This window comes from Pseudorca crassidens, chromosome 12 (genome assembly GCF_039906515.1).
Source record: "Pseudorca crassidens isolate mPseCra1 chromosome 12, mPseCra1.hap1, whole genome shotgun sequence".
NCBI lineage: Eukaryota > Metazoa > Chordata > Mammalia > Artiodactyla > Delphinidae > Pseudorca > Pseudorca crassidens.
In genome coordinates this window covers 41,226,759-41,247,556 of record NC_090307.1, presented here as the reverse complement: position 1 = coordinate 41,247,556, position 20,798 = coordinate 41,226,759, and positions in this window count along the sequence as shown.

The window sequence follows — 20,798 nt, the reverse complement described above, 5'->3', positions numbered from 1 at the left end:
ATCTTTTTGAATTAGTGTTTTCATTTTCTTTAGATAACAGCTCAGGAGTAGAATTGCTGGATCATATAGTAGTTCTATTTATAATTTTTTGAGGAACCTCTATATTGTTTTCCATTGTGGTTGCACCAATTTACATTCCCATCAATAGTGCACAAGGGTTGCCTTTTCTCCACATCTTCATCAGCACTTGTAATTTGTTTGCCTTTTTGATGATAGCCATTCTGACAGGTATGAGGTGATATCTCATTGTGGTTTTGATTTGCATTTCCCTGATGATTAGTGATGTTGAGCATCTTTTCTTTCTTTCTTTTCTTTCTCTTTTTTCTTTTTTTTGGCTTATAAACAACAAATATTTATTTTTCACAGTTCTGGAGACTGGCAGTCCAAGGTCAAGGTGCTTGCAGATTCAGTGTCTGGTCAGGCCCCTCTTCCTGTTCACAGCCAGCTCCTTCTTCCTGTGTCCTCACCTAGTAGAAGGGGTGAGGGAGCTCTCTGGGGTCTCCTTTATAAGGGCACCAATTCCACTGATAGGGACGGAGCATCTTTTCATGTGCCTGTTGGCCATCTATGTCTTCGTTGGAAAAGTGTCTACTCAGGTGCTCTGCCCATTTTTTAATCAAGGGCTTTTGTTTGTTTGTGTGTTTATGTTGCATTGTATGAATTCTTTGTATACTTTGGATATTAACCCCTTATTGGATACATCATTTGCAAATATCCTCTCCCATTCAGTAGGTGTCCTATTTGTTGTTGATAACCTTCTTCGTTGTGCAAAAGCTTTTTAGTTTGACATAGTCCCATTTGTTTATTTTTGCTTTTGCTTCCCTTGCCCTGAGGAGACATATCCAAAAAATATTGCTAAGAGTGATGTCAAAGAGACTACTGTCTATGTTTTCTTCTAGAAGTTTTATGGTTTCAGTCTTACATTTAAGTCTTTAATCCATTTTGAATTTATCTTTGTACATGATGTGAAAGAGTAGTCCATTTTGATTCTTTTGCATGTAACTATCCAGTTTTCCCAGCATCATTTATTGAAGAGGTTGTCTTCTCCCCATTGTATATCTTGCCTCCTCTGTCATAGATTAATTGCCCAGGGACTTCCCTGTGGTCCAATGGTTAAGACTCCATGCTTCCACTGCAGGGGGCATGGGTTTGATCCCTGGTCAAGGAGCTAATATCCTGTATCCTGCATGCCACGTAGTGTGGCCAAAATATATATATATGTATACACACACACACACACATATATACATATACATACATACATACATATATAAATTGCCCATATAGGGACTTGCCTAGTGGCACAGTGGTTAAGAATCCGCCCGCCAATGCAGGGGACATGGGTTCAAGCCCTGGTCCAGGAAGATCCCACATGCCACGGAGCAACTACGCCCGTGCGCCACAACTACTGAGCCTGTGCTCTAGAGCCCATGAACCACAACTACTGAAGCCTGCATGCCTAGAGTCCGTGCTCCGCAACAAGAGAAGCCACCGCGATGAGAAGCCCTCACACTACAACGAAGAGTAGCCCCCACTTACCGCAACTAGAGAAAGCCCGTGTGCAGCAACAAAGACCCGTAGGAATTCGTCCATTTCTTCTAGGTTGTTCGTTTTATTGGTGTAGAGTTGTAGTAATCTCTGATGATTTGTATCTCATTGGTGTTGGTTGTAACTTCTCCTTTTTCTTTTCCAATTTTATTTCTTTGGGCCCTCTCAGTTTTTTCCCTTGATGAGTCTGGCTAAAGGTTTATCAATTTTGTTCATCTTTTCAAAGATCCAGTTTAGTTTCATTGATATTTTCTATTGTTTTTTAGTCTCTATTTCATTTATTTCTGCTCTGCTCTTTATGATTTCTTTCCTTCTACTAACTTTGGATTTTGTGTGTTCAACTGTCTCTGCCCTCATTAAGATCAACAACGTGTTTGGTAGAACTTGGTCTTTTGAACACAGAGAGTTCTTTTCCTCTTGAAGGTAGAGAGTGCCTTCACTAGCTTCCTTCTTCCTCTAACTCCACACTCTCCTTGTGTGCACAGCCCCACTCAGGAGGGCAGTTCTGAGGCTTCTGGCTTTCCAAGAGGCAAATTTAGCACAAGTGCTGCATCCACACCCAGCAAGGCTCCCACATGTGTTAGAAGTATGATCATTTCTAATTAGATGAGATTTTTAGTGACTCTCACTGGGAATATTTAACCTCCTCTATTTTGCCATTTTACTATGCTCCTACTTTGCCTTTAGAAAGACACTTTAGGCTGTCTTCTTGCACTGAGGAAGGTAGTCTGTGCCCAGTAATCTTGAGGGAATGAGAAAGTGCCTCCCTTCCCTCATGTACACAGAGGAGCTGGGTTTATGCTCAGGCCCTAGTGTGACTTGTGTCCACATTCCTTAGGAGACATTTGACAAGGATGTGTTGATCAAGGCGCAGGCCAGCAACCCCCTTCCTCCTACTTCCTACTCCTGCCCATCATTCCTCTCCCCCTTTGAGTTGCTGCACTGAGGATTGCTAGCAAGCTTGATGTCACACTCAGTGACTCGGTGTTATATGAGCAATTGTGTTCCCTTCCAGAAGCCCATCAGACAGTGTTGGTCCATCCACCCAGAGCCTCCAAATCCTAGTCAAGAGAGGAACTTTGGACTCGGAGGTTTTTTCAGGATGGTGGAGTAGAAGGACGTGCACTCACTCGCTCTTGCGAGAGCACTGGAATCACAACTAACTGCTGAACAGTCATCGACAGGAGGACACTGAAACTCACCAAAAAAGATACCCCACATCCAAAGACAAAGGAGAAGCCACAGTGAGATGGTAGGAGGGGCGCAATCACAATAAAATCAAATCCCATAACTGCTGGGTGGATGACTCACAAATTGGAGAACAATTATACCACAGAAGTCCACCCACTGGAGTGAAAGTTCTGAGACCCACATCAGGCTTCCCAAACTGGCAATCTGGCAACAGGAAGAGGAATTCCCAGAGAATCAGACTTTGAAGGCTAGCGGGATTCGATTGGACTTCAACAGGACTGGGGGAAACAGACCCCACTCTTGGAGGGCACACGCAGCGTAGTGTGCACATCAGGCCCCAGGGGGAAGGAGAAGTGACCCCATAGAATACTGAACCAGACCTACCTGCTAGTGTTGGAGGGTCTCCTGCAAGGCGGGGGGTGGCTGTGGCTCACCGTGAGGACACTGGCAGCAGAAGTTCTGGGAAGTACTCCTTGGCATGAGCCCTCCCAGAGTCTGCCACTAGCCCCACCAAAGAGCCTGGGTAGGCTCCAGTGCTGGGTCACCTCTGGCCAAACAACCAACAGAGAGGGAACTCAGCGCCACCCATCAGCAGACAAGCAGATTAAAGTTTTACTGAGCTCTGCCCACCTAAGCAACACTCAGCTCTACCCACCACCAGTCCCTCCCAACAGGAAACTTGCACAAGCCTCTTAGATAGCCCCATCCACCAGAGGGCAGACAGCGGAAGCAAGAAGAACTACAATCCTGCATCCTGTGGAATGAAAACCACATTCACAGATAGACAAAATGAAAAGGCAGAGGACTATGTACCAGATGAAGGAACAAGATAAAACTCCAGAAAAACAACTAAATGAAGTGGAGATAGGCAACCTTCCAGAAAAAGAATTCAGAATAATGATAGTAAAGATGGTACAGGACCTCGAAAAAGAATGGAAGCAAAGATCGAGAAGATGCAAAAAATGTTTAACAAAGATCTAGAAGAATTAAAGAACAAACAAACAGAGATGAACAATACAATAACTGAAATGAAAATTACACTAGAAGGAATCAATAGCAGAATACCTGAGGCAGAAGAATGGATAAGGAGACCTGGAAGACAGAATGGTGGAATTCACTGCTGCAGAACAGAATAAAGAAAAAAGAATGAAAAGAAATGAAGACAGCCTAAGAGACCTCTGGGACAACATTAAATGCAACAACATTCGCATTATAGGGGTCCCAGAAGGAGAGGAGAGAGAGAAAGGACCCAAAAAAATATTTGAAGAGATTATAGTCAAAAACTTCCCTAACATGGGAAAGGAAATAGCCACTCAAGTCCAGGAAGTGCAAAGAGTCCCATACAGGATAAACCCAAGGAGAAACACACCGAGACACATAGTAATCAAATTGGCAAAAATGAAAGACAAAGAAAAATTATTGAAAGCAGCAAGGGAAAAATGACAAATAACATACAAGAGAACTCCCATAAGGTTAACAGCTGATTTCTCAGCAGAACCTCTACAAGCCAGAAGGGAGTGGCATGATATACTTAAAGTGATGAAAGGGAAGAACTTACAACGAAGATTACTCTACCCAGCAAGGATCTCATTCAGATTTGATGGAGAAATCAAAAGCTTTACAGACAAGCAAAAGCTAAAAGAATTCAGCACCACCAAAGCAGCTCTACAACAAATGCTAAAGGAACTTCTCTAAGTGGGAAACACAAGAGAAGAAAAGGACCTACAAAAACAAACCCAAAACAATTAAAATGGAAATAGGAACATACATATCGATAATTATCTTAAACGTGAATGGATTAAATGCCTCAACCAAAAGACACAGGCTTGCTGAATGGATACAAAAACAAGACCCATATATATGCTGTCTACAAGAGACCCACTTCAGACCTAGGGACACATACAGACTGAAAGGGAGGGGATGGAAAAAGATATTCCATGCAAATGGAAATCAAAAGAAAGCTGGAGTAGCAATACTCATATCAGATAAAATAGACTTTAAAATAAAGAATGTTACAAGAGACAAGGCAGGGCACTACATAATGATCAAGGGATCAATCCAAGAAGAAGATATAACAATTATAAATATATATGTACCCAACATAGGAGCACTTCAATATATAAGGCAACTGCTAACAGCTAGAAAAGAGGAAATCGACAGTTACACAATAATAGTGGGGGGCTTTAACACCTCACTTACACCAATGGACAGATCATCCAGACAGAAAATTAATAAGGAAAAACAAGCTTTAAAGGACACAGTAGACCAGATAGATTTAATTGATATTTATAGGACATTCCATCCGAAAACAGCAGATTATACTTTCTTCTCAAGTGTGCATGGAACATTCTCCAGGATAGATCACATCTTGGGTCACAAATCAAGCCTCAGTAAATTGAAGAAAATTGAAATCATATCAAGCATCTTTTCCAATCACAATACTATGAGACTACATATCAACTACAGGGAAAGAAATGTAAGAAACACAAACACATGAGCCCATGTGCCAAAAGTACTGAAGCCCACACACCTAGAGCCTGAGCTCTGAAACAAGAGAAGCCACTGCAATGAGACACCCGTGCACTGCAATGAAGAGTAACCCTTACTCGCAGCAACTAGAGAAAGACTGAGTGCAACAATGAAGACCCAACAATGAAGGTCAGATGCAGCCAAAAAACAACAACAACAACAAAAAGCACTACAATCAGGTATCACCTCACACTGGTTAGAATGGACATCATCAGAAAATCTACAAACAACAAATGCTGGAGAAGGTGTGGAGAAAAGGGAACCCTCCTGCACTGTTGGTGGGAATGTAAATTGATACAGCTACTATGGAGAACAGTATGGAGTTTCCTTAAAAAACTAAAAATAGAATTACCATATGACCCAGCAACCCCACTACTGGGCATATACCCAGAGAAAACCATAATTCAAAAAGACACATGCACCACAATATTTATTGTAGCCCTATTTACAATAACCAGGTCATGGAAGCAACCTAAATGCCCATCAACAGACAAATGGATCAAGAAGGTATGGTACATATATACAATGGAATATTACTCAGCCATAAAAAGGAACAAAACTGGGTCATTTGTAGAGATGTGGATGCACCTACAGACTGTCATACAGAGTGAAGTAAGTCAGAAAGAGAAAAACAAATATAGTGTATTAATGTATATATGTGGAATCTCAAAGAATAGTACAGATGAACCGGTTTGCAGGGCAGAAATAGAGACACAGATGCAGAGAACAAACGTATGGACACCAAGGGGGGAAAGTGGGGGTGGTGGTGGTGGGATGAATTGGGAGATTAGGATTGACATATATACACTAATATGTATAAAATAGATAACTAATAAGAACCTGCGGTATAAAGAAATAAAATCTAAAAAATTAAAGGTTATACTCTATAGTTATTATAAAATAAAAAAGAGAGGAACTTTGGAGGTTGAGGGATCCCATCTATACCCTCTCCGATGAGTCCTCCGGCAGCTTCCAGTTGAATATGTCCAGTGATGGAAAGCTCACTCTCTAAAGAAGTTATCCATTCCATTGAGTTGCTCAAAGGTTCCTTCCTGTACTGAGCTTATATCTGCCTCATGTGATTTCCAGCCATGGGTCTTGCCCTGTCGTCTGTAGCAACCCACAGTATGTACCCTCTGCATCCACCCTGCCAAGTCCTTCTGAAGCATGGAGTCCACGTGTGAACCCCAGGTTATTGGCCAGACATTTCGTACCTTCCACCTGGATTGTTCATTTGTCCAGTCACTTCTTTTCCCTAAACCCCTGCCCACCACTGCCCACAGCAGCTTCCTAAAGCCGGTCTTACCTACTGCTCAACTGTTTAACACAGCAGGCTCAGGCTTCCCTGCCTGACCTAGTCAGAGTCCTTGGAAGTAGGAGCCAATCTGTTTCCTTACCTTATTTATAGGACTTTGTGTTTTTCCCAGCATAATGTGGGATTTTAAAGACAAGGAATACCTCTGTTGAGGTTGTTGAGATGGAATTTTGTGCTTGCACTTTTATTTGGTGGCAGGATTAAGTGTAAAAAGTGGCCTCTGATTCAGTAGTTTCTGAGGTGAGTGAAAGAGGAGGAAAATGAGGTTAGATGATTTATTATTTCAAGCTATTTATTATAAATTCAGCCTCTTTGAAGACCCAGCAATACTGTATTATGTATCTGGGCCTGTCTTCATCAGCTAACCAATGGGAGAAAAACGTACTCAGCTGATGGCCCTCATTCAGGCCAGTTCCATACATGAGGAAACTCTTCCCAGGCAGCATGCCAAAGCATTTTCCAAGAATTTGCATTCCATCAAATATGACTGGAGCCAAGTAAGAAAGCATGTTCTTCAAGAATTTGGTCACCTAGGTCATGAACATATTTTCAGATACAAAGCGTGATTCATTTTGTTCTTACCCGTACCCATGTCACTTTTTTTCAGTCAATAATTTTGGGAATGATTTCAGACATTTTAATGAACAAGTGGTTTATTAATTACTTATAATAGTTGATTTCACATCTATCTGTCTCCATCAGACTGTGAGCTCCATGAGGACAGGGCCTGTGCCTGTCTGGCTCACCAGTGTATTTCTAGTGCTGGCAGATAATAGGTGCTCAATAAAATCTGTTGACTCACTGGCTTTATTAAAGCTGATCCTGTTTTTAAAATTGATTGATTGATTTCAAATGTAAATTGTCTTTTTGGCCTAATTTCAAGATTTCCCATATGCGATTTTAGCTAAAAGTGTATTTTGTAGACTTTGTGGAGTGGTTTCATATTCAGATTTCTTGGGCATCTATGATTCTCTGTCCCTTCCTTGGTTCCCACCTCCTGAACTTCAGCCCTATGTGCTTCTAGAAGAATATGAAAATCAAGGGCAATGTCATGTCCCTTGAACTTAATTCTAACACCAAATTCCAGAAAGTCACAGAAAGTCAAACTGTGTTTTTTATATGTCCTGAGTATAGGCAATATCACGTGTTCCTTTCATGGTTCTTGTAGCCGGGGGAGAGGTTCTCTTCTACACGCTTTAGAGTGACTCCTTTGAGCAGGGAGGTGGTGCTGAATTCTTCCCACTGAGATGCATCCTCATCCTCTCCTCAGCCTTATGGGACAGAAAAGGGAGCCAGTGATTCCGTCCTCTTACTGAAAGATGTCCATTCGTTTGCTTTTCATTCAAAATGTGCTGAACAGGTTCTAGGGCTACAGAAATGAAAGAAGCAGAATGTGTATTCGAAGATCTCACCATAGAGACAACACCAAGAGGGGAAAGACAGACCAATAAATCATCAGGTATGATATGGAGTGCTTCAAAAACATGTTAAACTCCAATGCATGCATTTGTCGTTTGGGATTTACTTAAAATGTCCAGATGTTCCTTGGTGAGAAAATTCTAGAGGGGTCAAAAATACAGTCAAATATTCCAGGATATTCGCCTCTGATGTTATGGTTTGACTTCTAGGCTGAGATAGATGAGCCTGCATTGCAGGTCACACAGGCAAAAAACTCATTTAGAACGTGGCCCTCCATACACATTCCATATTCTTATGTATGTGAAAACAGAATAGAGTGTTTATAACAGTATTTCTAATAACCAGAGTTGGAAAGGACCTAAGTGTCTGTTAACAGGAGAATGGAAAAAAAGTGATAGTGAAAATGAAGGGATAAGAACACAATGTTGAGAGAAAGAAGCAAGTTTCAGAACATGTGCAGTAAGATTGCCCAAAAAATCAAGCAAAACACAACCATGCATTGCTTTAGGGATACATACGTAAGTAGTATGTAGTAAAAGAAAGAAATGGATGGAATGATAAGTTATACATTTTGGGGGTGGAGAACTAGAAACAGGGAGGGCACGTGGGGCTTTGGCTCTATTGGGAATGTTTTATTCCTCTTAAGTTCTCTTTCTCTTGCCCAAAGAGCACAACATTGATCAAGAGATGGTGCCCAGCCTGCTAAGGTGTCATATGCGTCCCTGAAACTAGGCCAAAGGCAGGCTCATGAAAGCAGGGACTTGCACTTAGGCTAATAGATTTGCTATGTTAGTAGCAGGTGGTCGTATATGAAACTTACGAATAGAATTTTTAAGAAAGATTTTATTTTATTGTGGTAAGAACAGTTAACATGGGATCTACCTTCCTAAATTTTTAAGTGTACATACGTCATTGTTGGCTATAGGTACAATGTTGTACAGCAGGTTTCTAGAGTGTATTCATCCTGTTTAACTGAAACTTTATGGTCTTTAATGAGTAACTCCTATTTCCTCCTTCCCCCAGCCCCTGGCAATCACCATTATACTCTCTGATTCTATGAATTTGACTATTTTAGATACCTCATATAAGTGGGGTATCCTCGTATAAGTGGAATCATACAGTATTTGTCTTCCTGAGACTGGCTTATATTTCATTTAGCATGAAGGTCCTCAAGGTTCATCCATGTTGTCACACGTTTTTCTTTCTCAGGATTCCTTCTTTTTTAAATTAAGGCTGAATAGTATTTCATTGCATGTATGTATCACTTTTTTTTATCCATTCATCTGTCCGTGGACATTTAGGTTGTTTCCACCTTTTGACTATTGCGTATAGTGCTGCAATGAACATGGGAGTGCTACTATCTCTTCGGGGTCCTGATTTCAATTCTTTTGGATAAATACCTAGAAGTGGGATTGCTGGATCATATAGTAATTCTATTCTTAAGTTTTTGAGGAGTTTTCATACTGTTTTCTATAGCAGCTGCACCATTTTGCATTCCTACCAGCAAGCATGCAAGCGTTCAGTTTTCTCCACATCCTCACCAACGCTTGCTGACTTTTGCCTTTTTTCATAATAGTGAGTGTGAGATGATATCTCACTGTGGTTTTGATTCACTTTTTCCTGATGATTAGCGACATTGAGCATTTATTCATATACCTGTTTGTCATTTGTATGTCTTCTTTGGAGAAATGTCTATTCAATCACTAAGCCCATTTTTAAAAATTGGGTTATTTGTGCATGTGTGTGTGTGTGTGTGTGTGTGTGCATGCATGCATGTGTGTGTGTGTTTTGCTATTGAGTTGTAGGAACTCCTTATATATTTTGGAGATTAACCCATGATCAAATATATGGTTTGCAACTATTTTCTCCTATTCAGTAGATTGCCTTTCACTCTGTTGATTGCTTCTTTGCTGTTCAGAAGTTTTTTAGTTTGATGTAGTTTCACTTATTTACTTTTATTTTTGTTGCCTGCAGCTTTGATTTCATATCCATGAAATCATTGCTGGACCAGTGTCATGAGGCTTTTCCCCTATGCTTCCTTTTAGGAGTTTTACAGTTTCAGGTGTTATGTTTAAGCCTTTAATCCATTTTGAGTTGATTTTTCTGTATGGTGTAAAATCAGGGTCCAATTTTATTCTTTTGTATTTGGATATCCAATTTTCCCAACACCATTTGTTGAGACTATCCTTTCCCCATTGTGTATTATTGGCACCCTTGCTGAATACCAGTTGACTGCATATGTGTGGGTTTATTTCTGTGCTCTCTGCTCTGTTGCATCAGCCCATATGTCTGTCTTTATTGCAGTGCCATATTGTTTTGATTACTATAGCTTTGTAATACATTTTGAAACAGAAAGTGTCATGCCTCCAGATTTGTTTTTCTTTCTCAGGGTTGCTTTAGCTATTTGTAGTGTTTCATGATTCCATATGAATTATAGAATTGTTTTTTCTCTATTTCTATAAAAAATGCCATTGAGATTTGATAGGGTTTTCATTGACTCTGTAGATTGCTTTGGGTAGTTGGACACCTTAACAATAATAAGTCTTCCAATCCATGAACATGGAATGTCTTTCCATTTTTTGATGTTTTCTTTAATTTCTTTCATCACACTGTACTTCCAGTACTATGTTGAATAGAAGTCGCAAGAATAGGCATCCTTGCCTTATTCCTGAACTTAGAGGAAAAGCTTTCAGTTTTTCCCCTTTGAGCATGATTTTAGGTGTGGGCTTTTCATATGTAGCCTTTATTTTGTTGAGTTACTTTCCTTCTACTCCTAGTTTGCTGAGAGTTTTTATCATGAAAGGGTGTTGAGTTTTGTCAAATATTTTATCTGCATCTATTTAGATGATAATGTGATTTTTATCCTTTATTCTGTTAATGTATCACATTAATTGATTTTCATAAGTTGAACCATTCTTGCATCCAAGGGATTCCTCCCACTTGGTCATGGTGTATGATTCTTTTAATGTGCTCTTAGATTTGTTTTGCTGGTATTTTGTTGAGGATTTTTGCACCTATATTCATCAGGGATATAGGCCTGTAGTTTTCTTTTCTGGTGGTGTCTTTGTTTAGCTTGGTAAGAGTAATACTGGCATCATAAAATGAGTTTGGAAGCATTCCCTCATCTTCATTTTTGGAGAATAGTTTGAGAAGGATTGGCTTTAATTCTTCTTTAAATGTTTCACCAGTGAAGCCATCTGATCCAGGACTTTTCTTTGTTGGGAGATTTTTTGATTATTGATTTAATCTCCATACCTGTTGTAGGTCTGTTCAGACTTTCTATTTCTTTTTTTTTTTTTTTTTTTTTTTTTGCGGTACGCAGGCCTCTCACTGCTGTGGCCTCTTCCGTTGCAGAGTACAGGCTCTCGACGCGCAGGCTCAGCGGCCATGGCTCACGGGCCCAGCCGCTCTGCGGCATGTGAGATCTTCCCGGACCGGGGCATGAACCCGGGTCCCCTGCATCGGCAGGCGGACTCTCAACCACTGCGTCACCAGGGAAGCCCAGACTGTCTATTTCTTCATGATTTATTCTTGATAGGTTGTAGGTTACTAGGAATTTATTTATTTATTTTAAAGATTATTCAGTTCGTTGGAGTATAATTGTTTTTGTTTGTTTGTTTTGTTTTTTTTGGCTGTGCTGTGAGGCTTGCAGGATCTTAGTTCCCCAGCCAGGGACTGAACCCATGCCTCCTGCAGTGGAAACGCAGAGTCTTAACCACTGGACTGCCAGGCAAGTCCTTGTTCATAGTAGTCTCTTATGATCCTTTTTACTTCTGTGTCATCAGAGTTGTAGTATCTCTTCTTTCATTTCTGATTTTATTTATGAGTTTCTCTTTTTTGTTCGTTTAGCTAAGGTTTGTAAATTTTATCTTTTCAAAAAACCCAACACAGTTTTTGTTGATTTCTCCTGTTTTTCTGTTTTCTATTTTTCTTACTTCTGCTCTGATCTGTTATTTCCTTCCTTCTGCTAACTTTGCATTTAGTTCATTCCTCTTTTTCCAGCTCCCTGTGGTGTAAAGTTAGGAAAGCCATATTTTTTATTAAACAAATTGCTTTGCTCTTTTTTTTTTTTTTTTTTTGCGGTACGCGGGCCTCTCACCGTCATGGCCTCTCCCGTTGCGGAGCATAGGCTCCGGACGCGCAGGCTCAGCGGCCATGGCTCACGGGCCCAGCCGCTCCACGATGAACCCGCGTCCCCTGCATCGGCAGGAGGACTCTCAACCACTGCGCCACCAGGGAAGCCCTGCTTTGCTTTTGATACAAGTAAAAACACTATGAAGGGCTTCCCTGGTGGCGCAGTGGTTAAGAGTCCGCCTGCCGATGCAGGGGACACGGGTTCGTGCCCCAGTCCGGGAAGATCCCACATGCCGTGGAGCGGCTGGGCCCGTGAGCCGTGGCCGCTGAGCCTGTGCGTCCGGAGCCTGTGCTCCGCAACGGAAGAGGCCACAATAGTGAGAGGCCTGCGTACCACAAAAAAAAAAAAAAGAAAAAGAAGAAGCCATTGGGGCCAAATGTTCCCCATCTTTCTCAGGTTCCTTTATCTAGCCAGTAAGCAGCCGAGGAGAGCACAGACTGCAGGGATCCAGTGGATCCAGAGATACACTGCTAGAACTGAATGCCGGCGGGCTTTTGAGGAGTGTTCTGATTGATGCAAGCGGCCTGCCGGGGGCCCTGACAGTGGATGAAGGCTTCACTGGATGGGCAGTGTTTGGAGCGCCTGATTTCTCCGAGAAAGGCTGAGGCTCATCTCACTGCAAGGAGAGTTCAGGGTGTAACTGGAAGCAGAAAGAAACCTAGGCTCCAGCTGACAGACACCTTCAGCCTGTTTTTTTCCAATTCTTTTTTTGGTGGGGCGGGGGGCTGACAGAATTAACTTCTATGTATCTCACTTTGCAGATCCCCAAATTAAAATCACGGCAAGCATCATTCCATGTGAGCAAGTTATTGAACATCTCTAAACCTCATTTGAAAAGTGAGAAAAACCACAGTACTTTCCTCATAAAATTGTTTGAGAATTAAATGGGACAATTTGTGTTTAGCACAGTGCCGCAAAATAATTATGCCTGAGTAAGCCACGTCTGCCACCTGGTGGCAACATTAGGTAAGTGCAGATTTTGTTCCTTCAAGAAGCTGAAAAATTGTTCAGATTGGGTCAGCAAATCCAGCAGAAGGCAGGCAAACATTACGGCACTTCTGACTCCTTGCCTGCCTTTCTTAATGGACCAGCTCTGAGAAAAATGTCTATGCTGATGGCAGAGTCCTTTAAAAAGTTGGTTCTTAAAAAGAGTTGGTTCATGAATTATTTCTTCGTCAGATGAACTTTGAACCTATATTGCATCAACCATTTTTTTGAGGTTCCCTATTTTTCTTAGGATTTTAAAGGATGCTGCTTTGAATTGGCAGTTCTATCCCTGTCTCTCTCTCCCTCCCTCCCTCCCCCTCTTTTTAATATATGGTACCTTCTGTCAGCAACAGATACAGGTCTTGTGGTCCCGAAGTTCGTACAGTTTTAAAGTCCTCTTGAAGGAAAAGGATACAAATAAAAATTGGGCACAGAAGCTAACCTTTACTTGCATGAGAAAAGACGGGGCTTTGGAAGACGTCTGTTTCAGGTGAGCGGCCCTGAGCTGAGCTTCGTTACTTTTGCAATGACTTCACCTTTGCTTGGTTTTCTGGCTGCTCTTCTTTCCTGGTGCATTTTTTGTGGTACGTGGGCCTCTCACTGTTGTGGTCTCTCCCGTTGCGGAGCACAGGCTCCGGACGCGCAGGTTCAGCGGCCCAGCCGCTCCGCGGCATGTGGGATCCTCCCGGACCGGGGCGCGAAACCGTGTCCCCCGCATCGGCAGGCGGACTCTCAACCACTGCGCCACCAGGGAAGCCCTACTTTGTTCTTTTGAAGTTTACAGAATAAATCACATTTTATTCACTTTCTAAGGTAAACAGCCACATGAAGACCTGTCCTGGTCTTTTCTTTCCACCTGTGGGTGGAAAGTAATTTTTTTTGTCATCACTCTGAAATAGTGACTTATGCTGGACACTGCTTGCTCCAGTCGGGACTGAGACCTGAGATCTTGATGGGTATGTTAAATGAATGCATGGCTGTATTTATGTATTGTAAGTAATTAAAAACATACCCCTATGGACAGACATATACGTTTCTAGTTTTAAATTTTATAAGTAAGGATGCAGCTAACCTTTTGAACATGGCTATTTATATATTTACTTATTCGTTTATTTTTGCTTCTTTCAAGTGATTTCCTAGGAACATGAGTGGGATTCCAGGATAATAGCTATGAGAGTATTGTTAGGTATTGTTATAATGTTTTCCAGTAGAAATGTACTGACTTATAACTGTAGTGTTTCAGTAGCATGCTGGACCTGGCATTTCAGGTTCCCTGGACTGGGGGTCCTGGATATATTGTAAGAAAAATACACTCCATTTCTTCCTTGGTTTAGCCCATTTTTTTTGTGGTAGGCAACTTGTTAGCTCCAAGGAGGCAGCAGGCATAGTCTGAAGAAATGAGCCAGACTGGCTTAAGGATTTGGAGAAGGTAGGAGTGTGCCTGGCAGTGGGAGATGGGGGAGGGTAAGTGAAACAGCAGAGTGGATGGAGTGATCCCACCCCTTCCCCCCGGCCCAGTTCCAGTGAGGCTAACGAGGCCCCCTCCCAACATATGTGTGGCCCAAGGCAAAAGTTCAAATGGAGGCCCATAATGCATACATCTAAATATATTTAAAATTCATAAATCAAACAAAATGTTAAGTAAAATGTGCTCTTCCTACGTTGACAAATATACCTTCATAACGACTTGGAAGGACACATCTGAATTTAGAATTCTGACTCCTTGGCACTCCACACAGGAAAAGGATGGCATGAGGAGAGCTGGCCAAGCCCCTGGTTGCCACCATAGCGGTATCCTTTCTCCTCCCACCCCTGAGACATGAACTCCAGAAGTGTGGCCACCAGATCCTGCACGTCCGAACTCTGCCCATACCCCATTGCAAACAACCACTCCATAGCCTCTTCTTAGGCCAGGAAGCAGCAGGGGCCACCCTTAAGGGGATCACCCAGGGAAGAGACACACATAAGCATTGGAAATATGTTCAAGGTCATTTGGGCAGAGGGTTCTGTGGTTCCAGGTACCTGGAGACCAATCTGAAGAGAGAGCAGCTTGGGTGCCAGGTGGGCATGAACACTTGGACCTATGGACTCCTTGCCCTTTAGAGAGGGGTGGGCAGAGTGAGGCTCTCTAATGCATGGAGCCTAAGGCAGGGGCCCCTCTTGCTCTGGGCTAAGAGAAGTACTGGTAAGAACTTTCCTGGATAAAGTAAATTACCCCAGAGAGAGGACCTGAAGATACTCATGGAAAAAGCCATCTGTCCACCAGCTTGTCTGCAGTGAAGCCCACCAGGCAAAGTGCCTCTGTTATACCTCAAAGCTTCCAATCAGTTTTTTTTTTTTTTTTCTGTACGCGGGCCTCTCACTGTTGTGGACTCTCCTGTTGCAGAGCACAGGCTCTGGATGCGCAGGCTCAGCAGCCATGGCTCACGGGCCCAGCCGCTCCGCAGCATGTGGGATCTTCCTGGATCGGGGCACGAACCCGTGTCCCCTGCATCGGCAGGCAGACTCTCAACCACTGCTCCACCAGGGAAGCCCCCAATCAGTTTTTAATATGAACTAACAGCCAAGGATCACAGGAATTTGAGAATAAATTCTACTATAAAAGAAAAAGGCTGAAGGAAAGAGAAGGGAAAAAAACCCTCAAAGAACATAGAAACAGTACAACGAAATGAAAACTTTAGAGAAAATGTAATCAATAATATCAGGGAAATCCTGAAAACAAGAATAACACGGAAAATCAGAGAACAATAAAAAAGTTCTTGAAAATTAAAAACGTGAATGCTGAAACTAAAAATTCAGAGGACTTCCCTGGTGGTCCAGTGGTTAAGACTCTGCGCTTTCAGTGCAGTGGGTGCGGGTTCCATCCCTGGTCGGGGAACTAAGATCCCACATGCCATGTTGTGCAGTCAAAAAAAAAAAGTAAAAAAAAAAAAAATTCAGTAAAAGAGAAGGAACATATAGTTGAGAAAAATCTCACAAAAATTGGAACAAAATAATCAAAGAGATGAACAGGGTGGAAAAGTTAAGAAAATTAGAAGGTCTGTTTAGTGTCCAATATCCAAATAATAGGAGTTCCAGAAAGAGCAAGCAGAGAAAACTGTGGAGAGGAAATTATCAAAGACATGATTCAAGTACATTCCCACAAATCAAAGAACAGGATTCCTAGGCTAGAAATAGCAATGGAGTCTCAATATGATGAATGAAAATGAACTCCCTCCAGGGTAATTTATGATGCAATTTCAATATATTGGGAATAATGAAAAGGTTCAAAATATTCCAGAGAGAGGGAAAAGAAAATGTTACATATACAAAGTAGGTAATCACCAGACCACACATCGTCTCAATGGCAGTAATGAAGCAATGTCTCAAAATTGAGTGAAAATCATTTTCAACCTAGAATTATGTGTTGCAAAGACGACTGCAAGAGTCACTTATATGTGGGTAGTGATGCCTTTCTGCAATGTGACTTTGCTTCTCCTCCCATCAGGGAGTGGATTCTCTTTCCCTGCTCTTTGAATCTAGGCTGGCCTTGACTTACTTTGGTTAAAAAAGCAGTGGCAAATGTGACACAGCATAAACTCTGAGCTCAAGGTTCAAGAGACCCTGCAGGTTTTGCTGTTGAACTCTTAGCATGCTACCCTAAGACTGCCAATGGGAAAAAGCCAGGTCTAACTTACTGGATGGAGGAGGAGAGATCTCCTTAGTCAAGTCTACAAGTTCATCAGATACATTTTCTATCTTCCAAATTACTGTGGGCAATTGTTTTCTTGCTGCATAACACAGGTAACTATATTCCCAGTCTTCAGTAGTAATTTTCTTACCACTTTTCCTAGGACCTGGCTTCTTCACATGGTAGTTTCAAGTCCATATGCCGAGAGGGTGAGAGCAGATGCTGTAAGGATTCTTGAGGTCTAGTTTCAAAAGCCACACGATTCCTCCAACATATTCCTCCAACATATTCTATCAAGGTAAGTCACACAGCCATCCCCATTCAAGCCGTGGGGAAATAGACCCTGCCTTTTGATGGGAAAAGTGGCAAAGTCATATTGCAAAATGGTGGGGGGAAAAGGGATGGGAAGGGATGTGGCCATCTTTGCTAACAAAACAACCACACCAAGGCAAGAGTGAGGATAGAGAATAAAAATACTTTCAGACATAAAATTTCTCAAAAACGTATGTTTTCTCAGGAAGCTACTGGGCTATGTATTGACAAAAATTGAGAGAGTAAACCAAAAAACAATATGACATGTGACCTGGGAACCAGGGGTTCCCACACAAGAGAGATGACAAGGAAATTTCAAGTAGGATAGGGCTGAGAGAGCCGCATTCCAAATCAGAGCAGGAGGATGGAGGACTGCCAGAGGAATGCTTCTGGGAGGGATGTCTGAGGGGGAAAATATAGCATTGAGAAATTATCTGACATTATTAAAAGAGGAGTTTTCAGAGCTGTTGCAGGATATGAAATCTAACCAGCTGCTCAAGAAAAAAATAAGCAACTGAAAAAAAAATTGAGGCAAATATTAACTTCAGAAAAAACCAAAAAGTTGTACTAGAAAGGCCATGTAATCATGTGCACTACTTGACATAAAAGTGAACAAGAGTAACATAATCATGGGGAAGTGGTCTGTAATTTTAGCAGGTAAGAAAGTCAGTGTATTCTCTAAAATTCCTTGATCAAAGTAGAGCAGTGTCCTTATTATTTAGAAGTGAGTGCCTCTGGGAAGTGGGGTGGGATGTGGGTGGCGATTGTGAAACAGGGGCTGATAGTTTTTGTTATAACTTTTTATTACTCTTAACCTTTTAAACTAAGAGAAAGCATTACATTACTAAAACAGAATGATTTCAAAAAATACGTTGAGAAAAAAATTGGCTGTTAATCAGAGGAAAAATTTATTGCTAGGAGCAGTTTCAAGGGAGTTGTCAGGGCAGAAATCCTCAAAAGAATTGAGGATGACCTATATGATTAAATTTTTAAAAGGTTTCGTTTTAGGTGCCAGTCGCTATTTGAAGTTTTAAAACTAAAATTAAGACAAATTCCAATCCTAAAAGTCTTATGGTTTGGTAGAGTAGGCATATGGGTAAGCAAGTATTTTCAGTGCAACATGAAAAGAGCTACCATAGAGACATGTAGAAAGTAATCTGAGACCACAGAGGAAAGAGAGACCGTTCTTGTCTGGGGTGAAGCTGGAGATGGCTCTCTAGAAGAGCTGATCTTAGAAATGTGCATTGGAGGATAAATGGATTCAGCTGGCCAACTAGATAGGCATCAATAAAAGCATTTCAGGTTGAGAAGCTCACCATGAAAAATCTCAGCATGTCTAGGAAAGGGTAACAAGTTCAACGTGGCCAGGATGTGAAGTGGGGACTGACCAGAGGTGAGCCTGGAGCCTAAGAGTGGGGCAGATTTTAGATGGTCTTGTGGGTGATGCGAAGGGGTTTGGCATGTAAGGATTTTACCCTAAGATATGACACATCTAATGCACATTTAAGAATGATCACTGGTTCTGGGGAAACCAGTAGAAGATCAAATGTAGGTTGCAAGACTGGGGAAGAGAGGCTCATTAGAAGTCTAGCATAGGAAGTGAGGGCTAGACAGGGGGAGAGTTGAGAAATATTTCAAAAGCTGATTCAGTGACAGGTCATAGTGACCAACAGCAAGATCCAGGACGCAAGCTGACTCTGATGTTCACTCATTCATCAGACATTTATTGTGTCCTTTTCTGTGCTAGGCACTCTGCCAGGCACTGGGTGGGGGGTGGTGGTGGTTTAGGGTTGAATACCACATGGTCCCTGCCCTAGAGGAGCTTTCAGTTTAGTGGGAGCAGAGAGATGTATTAACAGTAACGGTAGCTGTGATGCTCTATTCTTAAGAGGAGAACAGAGCCCAGAGGGACTGAGAAGCTGCCAAAGAAGGAGAAGGTAACCCAGAGTGGGTAGAACTAATGAAGCTGAGAGGAAGAGAGTTTGGGAAAGGAGTGGTCCAGAGTGACAGATGCTGCCGAGAAGGTGGGTAGCAGAGCTGAGGTGTTCCCCAGACAAGGCAATTAGGATGGCATTGATGATCTCAGAACAGCAGGGAGGGCTGCCCGCCAGGTGGTGAGATGGTCATCCTCACCAGCAAAGAGGTGGTGAGGATGCTGAGAAATGAATATAGCTCTTTCGTTCAGAAGCTGGTCAGGAAGTGAAGAAGAGATAAGCTACTGAGAGGCAAGCTTCATAAAGATGTAGCTTTTAAGATGGAAAACACTTGAGTATTTATTCTCATCAGGACCAGCTACATGACTTGTGGATCCCAGTGCACAATGAAAATTCGGGTCCTCTTGTTAAATCATTAAGAATTTTTTTTTTTTTTTTTGCGGTACACGGGCCTCTCACTGTTGTGGCCTCTCCCGCTGCGGAGCACAGGCTCCAGATGCACAGGCTCAGTGGCCATGGCTCACGGGCCCAGCCGCTCTGCGGCATGTGGGATCTTCCCGGACCGGGTCACGAACCTGTGTCCCCTGCATCGGCAGGCGGACTCTCAACTACTGCGCCACCAGGGAAGCCCTAAATCATTAAGAATTTTAAGACAGCAACAGCAGAGTGTGAAACCAGTGTGGGGCTCTTCTAAGTGCGGGGATCTATGTGACTGTCCAAGTTTCATGCCAGGAAGCCAGTCCTGATTCTCAGGGGAAGGAGCCCAGGAAGGAAGGAAGAAGGAGGCTAGATCAGTGACAGAGCAACTGGGAAGAGAGGGACTCAGTGTCCAGATGGAGGTAGAGCCTTGAGCAAGAGGAAAATCAGGGCTTTGGTCATCTTCTGAGATGGAGGAGGTGTAGGCTGGAGATGGAAGATGGAGAGGAGGGAGTGCTGGAAGGGGAGGACTTCACATTGGAGACATGATTTTCTTTACTGAATAATCTGTAGGTAGAGGAAAGTGGCAGAAGTGTGTGGCAGCCTGAGAGGAGTGGGAGGCCACACTGAGCAGTGCTGAGGAACCTGGGGTGTATAGGTCATTGAGAGTGACTATTGCCAGCAGGCACTTGGCAGATGGGGAGGGAGCAACCTAGGGACTGACAGGTGAGGCCGGGAAAGTGGTACAGTAAGGAGGCCTCTGAGCTGATGGGGTGGCATTCATGTTGGGACAGAGATGAGAAATAGGGCGGCCAGAAAGACTGGAGGGCTCCCTCACTGAGGAGGGGCGAATGTGGTGGTGAAAATGGGAGGGTAGGAAGTGGGGGTCAAAGGAATGGGATTTTCAGGTTTAGTGTTCTGGCCAAGAGCTGATGGTGAAGTTGGTGTACTGGCCCGTCTAAAGGACTCATGCAGAGAGTTGATTAGCAAATGCAAGGAGAACTAGAAGTTCTGCTGGAATGAGCAGGTGTCATGGATCATTGTTATTTTAAGAACAGGCTTAAGCCTCACGAGTGACTGGGAGGTTCCATAGAGAGAGAAGGTTAAAGGTGCGGGTGAAGAGGCTAAGTATGGGATGAGTGTTTCTTGCCTTGAAGCCAGAAGAAAAGGAGAGAGACAGGTTCTTGAGCCGCCTTGTGAAGACGCGGATGTGAGAGCGATTGGGTATATTCCATAAGACCTACTTAAGATACAGGGAGAACCGCGACCTTGGCCACAGCCTGGTAATGGAGAAAACCGGGAGTTCTTATTGGAAACGAAGGGGGTCACCCTTGAGCAGCC